At 45.8% G+C, this 14,365-nt stretch overlaps 3 non-coding genes across 3 annotated transcripts; all 3 read right to left on the bottom strand.

The window, feature by feature from the left end:
- Nucleotides 1–2,720: 2,720 nt before the first annotated feature.
- On the bottom strand, nucleotides 2,721–2,803 carry TRNAL-CAG (transfer RNA leucine (anticodon CAG)). Its single transcript has one exon. It is a non-coding gene; the product is annotated as a tRNA-Leu (tRNA).
- A 1,133-nt stretch (nucleotides 2,804–3,936) lies between these two features.
- On the bottom strand, nucleotides 3,937–4,019 carry TRNAL-CAG (transfer RNA leucine (anticodon CAG)). Its single transcript has one exon. It is a non-coding gene; the product is annotated as a tRNA-Leu (tRNA).
- A 2,344-nt stretch (nucleotides 4,020–6,363) lies between these two features.
- Nucleotides 6,364–6,446, bottom strand: TRNAL-CAG (transfer RNA leucine (anticodon CAG)). The gene has a single exon. It is a non-coding gene; the product is annotated as a tRNA-Leu (tRNA).
- Nucleotides 6,447–14,365: the final 7,919 nt, after the last annotated feature.

The raw sequence follows: 14,365 nt of genomic DNA, 5'->3' as shown, positions 1-14,365 counted from the left end.
GACGCAGGGGACCCTGGTGCCACTGAACCTTCTGCACTGTGAACCTGCTGAACTATTGACAGCTGTGCTTTTTATATGTAGGGTCGAAACCTTTATCTCGGCCCCTCTATCACGATTTGTTGAAGATGCTGTGATTTCCTGCTTTACCGATTTACTGCGATTTAGCCAACTTCAGGCAATTAGTGCAAGCAACGGACAATAGATCTTATCGATAATTTACAGAAACTGTTGACATTGTTTTTGATAAGGGTGCTTGGAAAAAAAAAGTATCCAGCTCGCAAAAGACACTTGTCAGAAGAGGGGTTTGAACTCACATCTCCAAGCGAGACTGTGACCTGAATGGAGCACCTTGGACCACCCGGCCATCCTGACACTCTTGACACCACACTGATGGCTCAATTTCCAGCTTATAAACCAAAATGAGTGCCATGTACTGAGTGAATGTTATTTAATGTCCTCTGTATTTTCAATTCCAGACCTTCCTGCTCAGGGAAACAGTGGGATCTGAAGCTGATGAAGGAGAGAGGATGGATCATCCTGACAGTGGACCCTGTGGTGACTGCTACTAATTCTCAATCATCTACTACATGGGGTGTGGACTTGCAGAATTTTGAGCCAGTGCATATGGCCGGTGGTGACTGCTACTAATTCTCAATCATCTACTACAGGGGGTGTGGACATGCAGAATTTGGAGCCAGTTCAAGATTCAGATCAGGAGGTGCCTGGCTCCATACCAATCAACTCAGTGCCTCTGAGACAAGGACTTGAACGGTACAGTTTGAGTCCTCGACCGCCATGCTCAACGCGGCTGCAAGGTTTCGGGGTGGATTGACTGAATGTGGTATTTATTGTTGTGTACTATTCTTGCATACTGGATTAGTATAGTATCTTTTTTTTGAGCAGCTATGTTTGTTTTGTATTGGTTAAGGAGAAATGTTGTGTTCGTCATGGGCACGCCCATGATGCACACCAAGGGAGGTAGGGAGTGTTAGTCTCCCCCGAGTTTTAGAGTTGGATGGTAGGTGCGGTGATGTGGAATCGGAGAGAATAAAAGGTAGGGGAAGGTGTTCCTCGTGGCTAAAGACTCCATATTATTCTTTGTGTATTTATTAAAACTTATCTGAGAAATAGGCACCATGTGTGCACGATGCAGCACACCCCTCCCATGCCCTGAATACAGAAGTTAAAAACCAGCTGTGATTGGGACGCAGGGGACCCTGGTGCCACTGAACCTTCTGCACTGTGAACCTGCTGAACTATTGACAGCTGCGCTCTTGATATGTAGGGTCAAAACCTTTATCTCTGCTCCTCTATCACGATTTGTTGAAGATGCTGTGATTTCCCGCTTTACCGCTTTACCGCGATTTAGCCAACTTCAGGAAATTAGTGCAAGCAACGGACAATAGATCTTATCGATAATTTACAGAAACTGTTGACATTGTTTTTGATACGGGTGCTTGGAAAAAAAAAGTCAAAAAATGTATCCACCTCGCAAAAGACACTTGTCAGAAGTGGGATTCGAACCCACGCCTCCATATGAGACTGCAACCTGAACGCAGTGCCTTAGACCACTCGGCCATCCTGACACTCGTGACACTGCACTGATGGCTCAATTTCCAGCTTATAAACCAAAATGAGTGCCATGTACTGAGTGAATGTTGTTTAATGTCCTCTGTATTTTCAATTCCAGACCTTCCTGCTCAGGGAAACAGTGGGATCTGAAGCTGATGAAGGAGAGAGGATGGATCATCCTGACAGTGGATCCGGTGGTGACTGCTACTAATTCTCAATCATCTACTACATGGGGTGTGGACATGCTGAATTTTGAGCCAGTGCACATGGCCGGTGGTGACTGCTACTAATCCTCAATCATCTAATACAGGGGGTGTGGACATGCAGAATTTGGAGCCAGTTCAAGATTCAGATCAGGAGGTGCCTGGCTCCATACCAATCAACTCAGTGCCTCTGAGACAAGGACTTGAACGGTACAGATTGAGTCCTCGACTGCCATGCTCAACGCGGCTGCAAGGTTTCGGGGTGGATTGACTGAATGTGGTATTTATTGTTGTGTACTATTCTTGCATACTGGATTAGTATAGTATCTTTTTTTTGAGCAGCTATGTTTGTTTTGTATTGGTTAAGGAGAAATGTTGTGTTCGTCATGGGCACGCCCATGATGCACACCAAGGGAGGTAGGGAGTGTTAGTCTCCCCCGAGTTTTAGAGTTGGATGGTAGGTGCGGTGATGTGGAATCGGAGAGAATAAAAGGTAGGGGAAGGTGTTCCTCGTGGCTAAAGACTCCATATTATTCTTTGTGTATTTATTAAAACTTCTCTGCAAAACAGGCACTGTGTGTGCACGACGCAACACCCCCACCCCTCCCATCCCCTGAATACAGAAGTTAAAAACCAGCTGTGATTGAGACACAGGGGACCCTGGTGCCACTGAACCTTCTGCACTGTGAACCTGCTGAACTATTGACAGCTGTGCTTTTGATATGTAGGGTCGAAACCTTTATCTCGGCCCCTCTATCACGATTTGTTGAAGATGCTGTGATTTCCTGCTTTACCGATTTACTGCGATTTAGCCAACTTCAGGCAATTAGTGCAAGCAACGGAAAATAGATCTTATCGATAATTTACAGAAACTGTTGACATTGTTTTTGATACGGTGCTTGGGAAAAAAAAGTCCAAAAATTTATCCACCTCGCAAAATACACTTGTCAGAAGTGGGATTTGAACCCACACCTCCAAGGGAGGCTGCGATCTGAACGCAGCACCTTAGACCACTCGGCCATCCTGACACTCTTCACACCTCTCTCATGGCTCAATTTCGAGCGTATAAACCAAAATGAGTGCCATGTACTGAGTGAATGTTGTTTAATGTCCTCTGTATTTTCAATTCCAGACCTTCCTGCTCAGGGAAACAGTGGGATCTGAAGCTGATGAAGAAGAGAGGATGGATCATCCTGACAGTGAATCCGGTGGTGACTGCTACTAATTCTCAATCATCGACTACATGGGGTGTGGACATGCTGAATTTTGAGCCAGTGCACATGGCCGGTGGTGACTGCTACTAATTCTCAATCATCTACTACAAGGGGTGTGGACATGAAGAATTTGGAGCCAGTTCAAGATTCAGATCAAGAGGTGCCTGGCTCCATACCAATCAACTCAGTGCCTCTGAGACAAGGACTTGAACGGTACAGTTTGAGTCCTCGACCGCCATGCTCAACGCGGCTGCAAGGATTCGGGGTGGATTGACTGAATGTGGCATTTCTTGTTGTGTACTATTCTTGTATACTGGATTAGTATAGTTTTTTTTTTTTTGAGCAGCTATGTTTGTTTTGTATTGGTTAAGGAGAAATGTTGTGTTCGTCATGGGCACGCCTATGATGCACACCAAGGGAGGTAGGGAGTGTTAGTCTCCCCTGAGTTTTGGAGTTGGATGGTAGGCGCGGTGACGTGGAACCGGAGAGAATAAAAGGTCAGGGAAGGTGTTCCTCGTGGCCAATGACTCTATATTATTCTCTGTGTATTTATTAAAACTTATCTGCGAAACAGGCACCGTGTGGGCACGATGCAACACACCCCTCCCATGCCCTGAATACAGAAGTTAAAAACCAACTGTGATTGGGACGCAGGGGACCCTGGTGCCACTGAACCTTCTGCACTGTGAACCTGCTGAACTATTGACAGCTGCGCTCTTGATATGTAGGGTCGAAACCTTTATCTCTGCCCCTCTATCACGATTTGTTGAAGATGCTGTGATTTCCCGCTTTACCGATTTACTGCGATTTAGCCAACTTCAGGAAATTAGTGCAAGCAACGGACAATAGATCTTATCGATAATTTACAGAAACTGTTGACATTGTTTTTGATACGGGTGCTTGGAAAAAAAAAAGTCCAAAAATGTATCCACCTCGCAAAAGACACTTGTCAGAAGTGGGATTTGAACCCACGCCTCCAAAGGAGACTGCAACCTGAACGCAGCGCCTTAGACCACTCGGCCATCCTGACACTCTTGACACTGCACTGATGGCTCAATTTCCAGCTTATAAACCAAAATGAGTGCCATGTACTGAGTGAATGTTGTTTAATGTCCTCTGTATTTTCAATTCCAGACCTTCCTGCTCAGGGAAACAGTGGGATCTGAAGCTGATGAAGGAGAGAGGATGGATCATCCTGACAGTGAATCCGGTGGTGACTGCTACTAATTCGCAGTCATCGACTACTTGGGGTGTGGACATGCAGAAGTTTGAGCCAGTGCACATGGCCGGTGGTGACTGCTACTAATTCTCAATCATCTACTACAAGGGGTGTGGAAATGCAGAATTTGGAGCCAGTTCAAGATTCAGATCAGGAGGTGCCTGGCTCCATACCAATCAACTCAGTGCCTCTGAGACAAGGACTTGAACGGTACAGTTTGAGTCCTCGACCGCCATGCTCAATGCGGCTGCAAGGATTCGGGGTGGATTGACTGAATGTGGCATTTCTTGTTGTGTACTATTCTTGTATACTGGATTAGTATAGTATCTTTTTTTTGAGCAGCTATGTTTGTTTTGTATTGGTTAAGGAGAAATGTTGTGTTCGTCATGGGCACGCCTATGATGCACACCAAGGGAGGTAGGGAGTGTTAGTCTCCCCCGAGTTTTGGAGTTGGATGGTAGGCGTGGTGACGTGGAACCGGAGAGAATAAAAGGTCAGGGAAGGTGTTCCTCATGGCCAATGACTCTATATTATTCTCTGTGTATTTATTAAAACTTATCTGCAAAACAGGCACCGTGTGTGCACGATGCAACACACCCCTCCCATGCCCTGAATACAGAAGTTAAAAACCAGCTGTGATTGGGACGCAGGGGACTCTGGTGCCACTGAACCTTCTGCACTGTGAACCTGCTGAACTATTGACAGATGCGCTCTTGATATGTAGGGTCGAAACCTTTATCTCTGCCCCTCTATCACGATTTGTTGAAGATGCTGTGATTTCCCGCTTTACCGATTTACTGCGATTTAGCCAACTTCAGGAAATTAGTGCAAGCAACGGACAATAGATCTTATCGATAATTTACAGAAACTGTTGACATTGTTTTTGATACGGGTGCTTTTTAAAATAAAAGTCCAAAAATGTATCCACCTCGCAAAAGACACTTGTCAGAAGTGGGTTTCGCACACGCCTCCAAAGGAGACTGCGACCTGAACTCAGCGACTTAGACCACTCGGCCATCCTGATACTTTTGACACTGCACTGATGGCTCAATTTCCAGCTTATAAACCAAAATGAGTGCCATGTACTGAGTGAATGTTGTTTAATGTCCTCTGTATTTTCAATTCCAGACCTTCCTGCTCAGGGAAACAGTGGGATCTGAAGCTGATGAAGGAGAGAGGATGGATCATCCTGACAGTGAATCCGGTGGTGACTGCTACTAATTCTCAATCATCGACTACTTGGGGTGTGGACATGCAGAAGTTTGAGCCAGTGCACATGGCTGGTGGTGACTGCTACTAATTCTCAATCATCTACTACAAGGGGTGTGGACATGCAGAATTTGGAGCCAGTTCAAGATTCAGATCAGGAGGTGCCTGGCTCCATACCAATCAACTCAGTGCCTCTGAGACAAGGACTTGAACGGTACAGTTTGAGTCCTCGACTGCCATGCTCAACGCGGCTGCAAGGATTCGGGGTGGATTGACTGAATGTGGCATTTCTTGTTTTGTACTATTCTTGTATACTGGATTAGTATAGTATCTTTTTTTTAAGCAGCTATGTTTGTTTTGTATTGGTTAAGGAGAAATGTTGTGTTCGTCATGGGCACGCCTATGATGCACACCAAGGGAGGTAGGGAGTGTTAGTCTCCCCCGAGTTTTGGAGTTGGATGGTAGGCGCGGTGACGTGGAACCGGAGAGAATAAAAGGCCAGGGAAGGTGTTCCTCGTGGCCAATGACTCTATATTATTCTCTGTGTATTTATTAAAACTTATCTGCGAAACAGGCACCATGTGTGCACGATGCAACACACCCCTCCCATGCCCTGAATACAGAAGTTAAAAACCAGCTGTGATTGGGACGCAGGGGACCCTGGTGCCACTGAACCTTCTGCACTGTGAACCTGCTGAACTATTGACAGCTGCGCTCTTGATATGTAGGGTCGAAACCTTTATCTCTGCCCCTCTATCACGATTTGTTGAAGATGCTGTGATTTCCCGCTTTACCGATTTACTGCGATTTAGCCAACTTCAGGAAATTAGTGCAAGCAACGGACAATAGATCTTATCGATAATTTACAGAAACTGTTGACATTGTTTTTGATACGGGTGCTTGGAAAAAAAAAGTCCAAAAATGTATCCACCTCGCAAAAGACCCTTGTCAGAAGTGGGATTCGAACCCACGCCTCCAAAGGAGACTGCAACCTGAACGCAGCGCCATAGACCACTCGGCCATCCTGACACTCTTGACACTGCACTGATGGCTCAATTTCCAGCTTATAAACCAAAATGAGTGCCATGTACTGAGTGAATGTTGTTTAATGTCCTCTGTATTTTCAATTCCAGACCTTCCTGCTCACGGAAACAGTGGGATCTGAAGCTGATGAAGGAGAGAGGATGGATCATCCTGACAGTGAATCCGGTGGTGACTGCTACTAATTCTCAATCATCGACTACATGGGGTGTGGACATGCAGAAGTTTGAGCAAGTGCACATGGCCGGTGGTGACTGCTACTAATTCTCAATCATCTACTACAAGGGGTGTGGACATGCAGAATTTGGAGCCAGTTCAAGATTCAGATCAGGAGGTGCCTGGCTCCATACCAATCAACTCAGTGCCTCTGAGACAAGGACTTGAACGGTACAGTTTGAGTCCTCGACCGCCATGCTCAACGCGGCTGCAAGGATTTGGGGTGGATTGACTGAATGTGGCATTTCTTGTTGTGTACTATTCTTGTATACTGGATTAGTATAGTATCTTTTTTTTGAGCAGCTATGTTTGTTTTGTATTGGTTAAGGAGAAATGTTGTGTTCGTCATGGGCACGCCTATGATGCACACCAAGGGAGGTAGGGAGTGTTAGTCTCCCCTGAGTTTTGGAGTTGGATGGTAGGCGCGGTGACGTGGAACCGGAGAGAATAAAAGGTCAGGGAAGGTGTTCCTCGTGGCCAATGACTCTATATTATTCTCTGTGTATTTATTAAAACTTATCTGCGAAACAGGCACCGTGTGTGCACGATGCAACACACCGCTCTCATGCCCTGAATACAGAAGTTAAAAACCAGCTGTGATTGGGACGCAGGGGACCCTGGTGCCACTGAACCTTCTGCACTGTGAACCTGCTGAACTATTGACAGCTGCGCTCTTGATATGTAGGGTCGAAACCTTTATCTCTGCCCCTCTATCACGATTTGTTGAAGATGCTGTGATTTACCGCTTTACTGCGATTTAGCCAACTTCAGGAAATTAGTGCAAGCAACGGACAATAGATCTTATCGATAATTTACAGAAACTGTTGACATTGTTTTTGATACGAGTGCTTGGAAAAAAAAAGTCCAAAAATGTATCCACCTCGCAAAAGACACTTGTCAAAAGTGGGATTCAAATCCACGCCTCCAAAGGAGACTGCAACCTGAAAGCAGCGCCTTAGACCACTCGGCCATCCTGACACTCTTGACACTGCACTGATGGCTCAATTTCCAGCTTATAAACCAAAATGAGTGCCATGTACTGAGTGAATGTTGTTTAATGTCCTCTGTATTTTCAATTCCAGACCTTCCTGCTCAGGGAAACAGTGGGATCTGAAGCTGATGAAGGAGAGAGGATGGATCATCCTGACAGTGAATCCGGTGGTGACTGCTACTAATTCTCAATCATCTACTATATGGGGTGTGGACATGCAGAAGTTTGAGCCAGTGCACATGGCCGGTGGTGACTGCTACTAATTCTCAATCATCTACTACAAGGGGGTTGGACATGCAGAATTTGGAGCCAGTTCAAGATTCAGATCAGGAGGTGCCTGGCTCCATACCAATCAACTCAGTGCCTCTGAGACAAGGACTTGAACGGTACAGTTTGAGTCCTCGGCCGCCATGCTCAACGCGGCTGCAAGGATTCGGGGTGGATTGACTGAATGTGGCATTTCTTGTTTTGTACTATTCTTGTATACTGGATTAGTATAGTATCTTTTTTTTAAGCAGCTATGTTTGTTTTGTATTGGTTAAGGAGAAATGTTGTGTTCGTCATGGGCACTCCTATGATGCACACCAAGGGAGGTAGGGAGTGTTAGTCTCCCCCGAGTTTTGGAGTTGGATGGTAGGCGCGGTGACGTGGAACCGGAGAGAATAAAAGGCCAGGGAAGGTGTTCCTCGTGGCCAATGACTCTATATTATTCTCTGTGTATTTATTAAAACTTATCTGCGAAACAGGCACCATGTGTGCACGATGCAACACACCCCTCCCATGCCCTGAATACAGAAGTTAAAAAACAGCTGTGATTGGGACGCAGGGGACCCTGGTGCCACTGAACCTTCTGCACTGTGAACCTGCTGAACTATTGACAGCTGCGCTCTTGATATGTAGGGTCGAAACCTTTATCTCTGCCCCTCTATCACGATTTGTTGAAGATGCTGTGATTTCCCGCTTTACCGATTTACTGCGATTTAGCCAACTTCAGGAAATTAGTGCAAGCAACGGACAATAGATCTTATCGATAATTTACAGAAACTGTTGACATTGTTTTTGATACGGGTGCTTGGAAAAAAAAAGTCCAAAAATGTATCCACCTCGCAAAAGACACTTGTCAGAAGTAGGATTCGAACCCACGCCTCCAAAGGAGATTGCGACCTGCACGCACCGCCTTAGACCACTCGGCCATCCTGACACTCTTGACACTTCACTGATGGCTCAATTTCCAGCTTATAAACCAAAATGATTGCCATGTACTGAGTGAATGTTGTTTAATGTCCTCTGTATTTTCAATTCCAGACCTTCCTGCTCAGGGAAACAGTGGGATCTGAAGCTGATGAAGGAGAGAGGATGGATCATCCTGACAGTGGATCCGGTGGTGACTGCTACTAATTCTCAATCATCTACTACATGGGGTGTGGACATGCTGAATTTTGAGCCAGTGCACATGGCCGGTGGTGACTGCTACTAATTCTCAATCATCTACTACAGGGGGTGTGGACATGCAGAATTTGGAGCCAGTTCAAGATTCAGATCAGGAGGTGCCTGGCTCCATACCAATCAACTCAGTGCCTCTGAGACAAGGACTTGAACGGTACAGTTTGAGTCCTCGACCGCCATGCTCAACGCGGCTGCAAGGATTCGGGGTGGATTGACTGAATGTGGCATTTCTTGTTGTGTACTATTCTTGTATACTGGTTTAGTATAGTATCTTTTTTTTTAGCAGCTATGTTTGTTTTGTATTGGTTAAGGAGAAATGTTGTGTTCGTCATGGGCACGCCTATGATGCACACCAAGGGAGGTAGGGAGTGTTAGTCTCCCCCGAGTTTTAGAGTTGGATGGTAGGCGAGGTGACGTGGAACCGGAGAGAATAAAAGGTCAGGGAAGGTGTTCCCCGTGGCCAATGACTCTATATTATTCTCTGTGTATTTATTAAAACTTATTTGCGAAACAGGCACTGTGTGTGCACAATGCAACACACCCCTCCCATGCCCAGAATACAGAAGTTAAAAACCAGCTGTGATTGGGAAGCAGGGGACCCTGGTGCCACTGAACCTTCTGCACTGTGAACGTGCTGAACTATTGACAGCTGCGCTTTTGATATGTAGGGTCGAAACCTTTATCTCGGCCCCTCTATCACGATTTGTTGAAGATGCTGTGATTTCCTGCTTTACCGATTTACTGCGATTTAGCCAACTTCAGGCAATTAGTGCAAGCAACGGAAAATAGATCTTATCGATAATTTACAGAAACTGTTGACATTGTTTTTGATACGGTGCTTGGGAAATAAAAGTCCAAAAATGTATCCACCTTGCAAAATACACTTGTCAGAAGTGGGATTTAAACCCACACCTCCAAGGGAGGCTGCGACCTGAACGCAGCGCCATAGACCACTCGGCCATCCTGACACTCTGCACACCTTGCTCATGGCTCAATTTCGAGCGTATAAACCAAAATGAGTGCCATGTACTGAGTGAATGTTGTTTAATGTCCTCTGTATTTTCAATTCCAGACCTTCCTGCTCAGGGAAACAGTGGGATCTGAAGCTGATGAAGGAAAGAGGATGGATCATCCTGACAGTGAATCCGGTGGTGAATGCTACTAATTCTCAATCATCGACTACATGGGGTGTGGACATGCAGAAGTTTGAGCCAGTGCACATGGCCGGTGGTGACTGCTACTAATTCTCAATCATCTACTACAAGGGGTGTGGACATACAGAATTTGGAGCCAGTTCAAGATTCAGATCAGGAGGTGCCTGGCTCCATACCAATCAACTCAGTGCCTCTGAGACAAGGACTTGAACGGTACAGTTTGAGTCCTCGACCGCCATGCTCAACGCGGCTGCAAGGATTCGGGGTGGATTGACTGAATGTGGCATTTCTTGTTGTGTACTACTCTTGTATACTGGATTAGTATAGTATCTTTTTTTTTAGCAGCTATGTTTGTTTTGTATTGGTTAAGGAGAAATGTTGTGTTCGTCATGGGCACGCCTATGATGCACACCAAGGGAGGTAGGGAGTGTTAGTCTCCCCTGAGTTTTGGAGTTGGATGGTAGGCGCGGTGACGTGGAACCGGAGAGAATAAAAGGTCAGGGAAGGTGTTCCTCGTGGCCAATGACTCTATATTATTCTCTGTGTATTTATTAACACTTATCTGCGAAACAGGCACCGTGTGTGCACGATGCAACACACCGCTCTCATGCCCTGAATACAGAAGTTAAAAACCAGCTGTGATTGGGACGCAGGGGACCCTGGTGCCACTGAACCTTCTGCACTGTGAACCTGCTGAACTATTGACAGCTGCGCTCTTGATATGTAGGGTCGAAACCTTTATCTCTGCCCCTCTATCACGATTTGTTGAAGATGCTGTGATTTACCGCTTTACTGATTTACTGCGATTTAGCCAACTTCAGGAAATTAGTGCAAGCAACGGACAATAGATCTTATCGATAATTTACAGAAACTGTTGACATTGTTTTTGATACGAGTGCTTGGAAAAAAAAAGTCCAAAAATGTATCCACCTCGCAAAAGACACTTGTCAGAAGTGGGATTCAAATCCACGCCTCCAAAGGAGACTGCAACCTGAAAGCAGCGCCTTAGACCACTCGGCCATCCTGACACTCTTGACACTGCACTGATGGCTCAATTTCCAGCTTATAAACCAAAATGAGTGCCATGTACTGAGTGAATGTTGTTTAATGTCCTCTGTATTTTCAATTCCAGACCTTCCTGCTCAGGGAAACAGTGTGATCTGAAGCTGATGAAGGAGAGAGGATGGATCATCCTGACAGTGAATCCGGTGGTGACTGCTACTAATTCTCAATCATCTACTATATGGGGTGTGGACATGCAGAAGTTTGAGCCAGTGCACATGGCCGGTGGTGACTGCTACTAATTCTCAATCATCTACTACAAGGGGGTTGGACATGCAGAATTTGGAGCCAGTTCAAGATTCAGATCAGGAGGTGCCTGGCTCCATACCAATCAACTCAGTGCCTCTGAGACAAGGACTTGAACGGTACAGTTTGAGTCCTCGACCGCCATGCTCAACGCGGCTGCAAGGATTCGGGGTGGATTGACTGAATGTGGCATTTCTTGTTTTGTACTATTCTTGTATACTGGATTAGTATAGTATCTTTTTTTTAAGCAGCTATGTTTGTTTTGTATTGGTTAAGGAGAAATGTTGTGTTCGTCATGGGCACTCCTATGATGCACACCAAGGGAGGTAGGGAGTGTTAGTCTCCCCCGAGTTTTGGAGTTGGATGGTAGGCGCGGTGACGTGGAACCGGAGAGAATAAAAGGCCAGGGAAGGGGTTCCTCGTGGCCAATGACTCTATATTATTCTCTGTGTATTTATTAAAACTTATCTGCGAAACAGGCACCATGTGTGCACGATGCAACACACCCCTCCCATGCCCTGAATACAGAAGTTAAAAACCAGCTGTGATTGGGACGCAGGGGACCCTGGTGCCACTGAACCTTCTGCACTGTGAACCTGCTGAACTATTGACAGCTGCGCTCTTGATATGTAGGGTCGAAACCTTTATCTCTGCCCCTCTATCACGATTTGTTGAAGATGCTGTGATTTCCCGCTTTACCGATTTACTGCGATTTAGCCAACTTCAGGAAATTAGTGCAAGCAACGGACAATAGATCTTATCGATAATTTACAGAAACTGTTGACATTGTTTTTGATACGGGTGCTTGGAAAAAAAAAGTCCAAAAATGTATCCACCTCGCAAAAGACACTTGTCAAAAGTAGGATTCGAACCCACGCCTCCAAAGGAGACTGCGACCTGAACGCACCGCCTTAGACCACTCGGCCATCCTGACACTCTTGACACTTCACTGATGGCTCAATTTCCAGCTTATAAACCAAAATGAGTGCCATGTACTGAGTGAATGTTGTTTAATGTCCTCTGTATTTTCAATTCCAGACCTTCCTGCTCAGGGAAACAGTGGGATCTGAAGCTGATGAAGGAGAGAGGATGGATCATCCTGACAGTGGATCCGGTGGTGACTGCTACTAATTCTCAATCATCTACTACATGGGGTGTGGACATGCTGAATTTTGAGCCATTGCACATGGCCGGTGGTGACTGCTACTAATTCTCAATCATCTACTACAGGGGGTGTGGACATGCAGAATTTGGAGCCAGTTCAAGATTCAGATCAGGAGGTGCCTGGCTCCATACCAATCAACTCAGTGCCTCTGAGACAAGGACTTGAACGGTACAGTTTGAGTCCTCGACCGCCATGCTCAACGCGGCTGCAAGGATTCGGGGTGGATTGACTGAATGTGGCATTTCTTGTTGTGTACTATTCTTGTATACTGGTTTAGTATAGTATCTTTTTTTTTAGCAGCTATGTTTGTTTTGTATTGGTTAAGGAGAAATGTTGTGTTCGTCATGGGCACGCCTATGATGCACACCAAGGGAGGTAGGGAGTGTTAGTCTCCCCCGAGTTTTGGAGTTGGATGGTAGGCGAGGTGACGTGGAACCGGAGAGAATAAAAGGTCAGGGAAGGTGTTCCTCGTGGCCAATGACTCTATATTATTCTCTGTGTATTTATTAAAACTTATTTGCGAAACAGGCACTGTGTGTGCACAATGCAACACACCCCTCCCATGCCCAGAATACAGAAGTTAAAAACCAGCTGTGATTGGGACGCAGGGGACCCTGGTGCCACTGAACCTTCTGCACTGTGAACCTGCTGAACTATTGACAGCTGCGCTTTTGATATGTAGGGTCGAAACCTTTATCTCGGCCCCTCTATCACGATTTGTTGAAGATGCTGTGATTTCCTGCTTTACCGATTTACTGCGATTTAGCCAACTTCAGGCAATTAGTGCAAGCAACGGAAAATAGATCTTATCGATAATTTACAGAAACTGTTGACATTGTTTTTGATACGGTGCTTGGGAAATAAAAGTCCAAAAATGTATCCACCTTGCAGAATACACTTGTCAGAAGTGGGATTTAAACCCACACCTCCAAGGGAGGCTGCGACCTGAACGCAGCGCCTTAGACCACTCGGCCATCCTGACACTCTGCACACCTTGCTCATGGCTCAATTTCGAGCGTATAAACCAAAATGAGTGCCATGTACTGAGTGAATGTTGTTTAATGTCCTCTGTATTTTCAATTCCAGACCTTCCTGCTCAGGGAAACAGTGGGATCTGAAGCTGATGAAGGAGAGAGGATGGATCATCCTGACAGTGAATCCGGTGGTGACTGCTACTAATTCTCAATCATCGACTACATGGGGTGTGGACATGCAGAAGTTTGAGCCAGTGCACATGGCCGGTGGTGACTGCTACTAATTCTCAATCATCTACTACAAGGGGTGTGGACATGCAGAATTTGGAGCCAGTTCAAGATTCAGATCAGGAGGTGCCTGGCTCCATACCAATCAACTCAGTGCCTCTGAGACAAGGACTTGAACGGTACAGTTTGAGTCCTCGACTGCCATGCTCAACGCGGCTGCAAGGATTCGGGGTGGATTGACTGAATGTGGCATTTCTTGTTGTGTACTATTCTTGTATACTGGATTAGTATAGTATCTTTTTTTTGAGCAGCTATGTTTGTTTTGTATTGGTTAAGGAGAAATGTTGTGTTCGTCATGGGCACGCCTATGATGCACACCAAGGGAGGTAGGGAGTGTTAGTCTCCCCTGAGTTTTGGAGTTGGAT

Source organism: Pleurodeles waltl, unplaced genomic scaffold, assembly GCF_031143425.1.
Source record: "Pleurodeles waltl isolate 20211129_DDA unplaced genomic scaffold, aPleWal1.hap1.20221129 scaffold_39, whole genome shotgun sequence".
NCBI lineage: Eukaryota > Metazoa > Chordata > Amphibia > Caudata > Salamandridae > Pleurodeles > Pleurodeles waltl.
The sequence above is the reverse complement of the archived record's forward strand: the minus strand, read 5'-3'. Positions and strand labels throughout refer to the sequence as shown.